General features: G+C 35.7%; 2 protein-coding genes across 2 annotated transcripts in view; one reads left to right on the top strand and one right to left on the bottom strand.

The window, feature by feature from the left end:
* Positions 1-2,500, bottom strand: part of LOC144966652 (immediate early response 3-interacting protein 1-like) — a 26,920-nt gene that overhangs the window by 23,344 nt on the left and 1,076 nt on the right. The window lies entirely within an intron of this gene.
* The window catches only part of LOC144966583 (uncharacterized), a 199,079-nt gene that overhangs the window by 12,121 nt on the left and 184,458 nt on the right, over positions 1-2,500 (top strand). The window lies entirely within an intron of this gene.

Here is a 2,500-nt window from a genome sequence, read left to right on the forward strand (position 1 = left end):
CTTTAGCATATTAAAATTATAGACATTTATTCATATTAATCGTATTCAATAAATGTTCAATATTTTTTTTTTAAATTGTTATATCGCCTAACAGGCAATATGTCTTGTCCTACATGTTAAGGGTTGCTGTTGTTCAGGGACCCCTTGTAAAGCGCTTTGAGCACGTTAAGTGGATATTGCGCTATATAAAAGCTCAGAGTTTTTTTCCTTAGCTTAGTAAAATTATAGACATTTCCTCTTATTAATCATATTCAATAAATGAGGAAAATTAGTCCTGAAAGGGATCGGGACAGAAATTCTAGGAACAATTTTTTTTTCTTCAGGAAATCCCAGCCGTGTATTGTTCTCTTCATAGTATCCGTGGAGAATTATTGATCCAGGGCATTTAACGGATCAAACCGGTGCCAGACCCCACAGGACAATAGGAACGTTGAAGGAGGACAGGGGTTTTTGATGGGCTGATTAGGTATTAACTAAAGTGATGGTTGTCAGTGTGGTCAAAATGTGATTTTGACTATGTTTAGTCTGTATGGTAATTACGGGTATGATGAAGTTTCCTGTTTGTTGAGATAATTATAAACCATTCTATGATGGGAAATGCTAGCAGTAGGGAGAATGCTCAGAACAGGGGTGGGGGTAGAATAGACAGACAGACAGACAAACTGACAGATAGACAGATAGATAGACAGGCAGATTGATAGATAGAAAGATAGATAGATAGATAGATAGATAGATAGATAGATAGATAGATAGATAGATAGATAGATAGATAGATAGATAGATAGACGGGAAGATGTATAGATAGATAAACAGATAGATAGACAGATAGATAGAAATATAGATTGATAGATAGATAGATAAATAGATATATATATATATATATATATATAGATAGATAGATAGATAGATAGATAGATAGATAGATAGATAGATAGATAGATAGATAGATGGACAAATAGGTACACGCACACATACACACACACGCACATAGAGAGAGAGAGAGAGAGAGAGAGAGAGAGAGAGAGAGAGAGAGAGAGAGAGAGAGAGAGAGAGAGATAGACCCATAACCCCCCCCCCCCCCCCCACCCCACCCTTCCACCTTGCTTGCTATGACTAAATTCTTCCCGTCAAGTTAATAACCCTAATGAAAAGCAAATCAATAATGTTTTGGTGTCATTTCAAATGTCAAAGTATCCTCTTCCTCTCTCTCTCTCTCCTTGTCACAACATCGGTAAGCTGTGCTTGCTGGGTGGTGATGGGTCACGCCAACCCCATGCACGTCATTTCAAAACTTAAATGAGAAAAGAAATAAGTACAAATCTATAGATAGTATGCGCTTGGCTTAGAAGCTCACAACATTGCCATCCGGAAGTATAACGGTCCAAAACACAAAACGGTGTGTAACCGTGGTCGTTTTTAGTCAGGTTAATAAATAGTTTAGTGAGAATTACTCATAAACGCGGATGGCAAAAAACAATAACAAATACCTGAGTGACGTCAACTGCGAACTATCTATACAAAGTAGTAGCCGGAGTTTATTCCCGATACTTGTCGCATGACACTGTAATAATGCTTTCCCACGATCACGGTACTCAGGTGTAAAATGAGTACGTAGCCATTATTACCATGTTGTTTCATTCGGGGGAAATATATATATATATATATATATATATATATATATTATATATATATATATATATATTATATGTATGAGTGTTGGTGGGTACTTGTTGGTACGAAAGTGCTCGATAATGATGGTTAGAGCTAATATAGAATGCAAATTTTCACTCACATTTTTTGTGGCCGAGACGACTCGTTTCTGTATTTTCTACGTCTTCAGTCGGCGTAATCCATTGTAATGTCCGTAGAAAAAGTTCTTACTCCAAACTAAAGTTGTTTCGTTGTGTAGTAGTGATTAGTGTTGATGTGTATTGTGATGTGCTCTCATTGCTTATATTCTGAGTGTGCGTGTGTGTGTGTGTGTGTGTGTGTGTAATATAAGCAATGAGAGCACATCACAATACACATCAACACTAATCACCACTACACAACGAAATCAAGATCAAGCAATTAGTTTGGAATAAGAACTTTTCTACGGACATTACAATGGATTACGCCGACTGAAGACGTGGAAAACACAGAAACGAATCGTCTCGGCCACAAAAAATGTGAGTGACAATTTGCATTCTATATATATTAATATATATATATATATATATATATATATATATATATATATATTTATATATATATATATATAATATCGCCTGACAGGTTTCATGTCTTGTCCTACATGTTGCTGTTGGCTAGGGACCAATTGTAAACGCTTTGGGCACGTTTAGTAGATATTGCTCTTTATGAATGCTCAAGTTTTGTTGCTGCTGCTGTTGTTGATGTTGTTGTTGTTGTTGTTGTTGTTGTTGCTGTTGTTGTTGTTGTTGTTGTTGTTGTTGTTGTTGTTTTTCTTCTTTTTCTTTCTTTTTTTTTTAATATGTTTTTT

This window comes from Berghia stephanieae, chromosome 1 (assembly GCF_034508935.2).
Source record: "Berghia stephanieae isolate SIO BIC M18660-M18661 chromosome 1, UCSD_Bste_1.3, whole genome shotgun sequence".
Classification (NCBI taxonomy): Eukaryota; Metazoa; Mollusca; class Gastropoda; order Nudibranchia; family Aeolidiidae; genus Berghia; species Berghia stephanieae.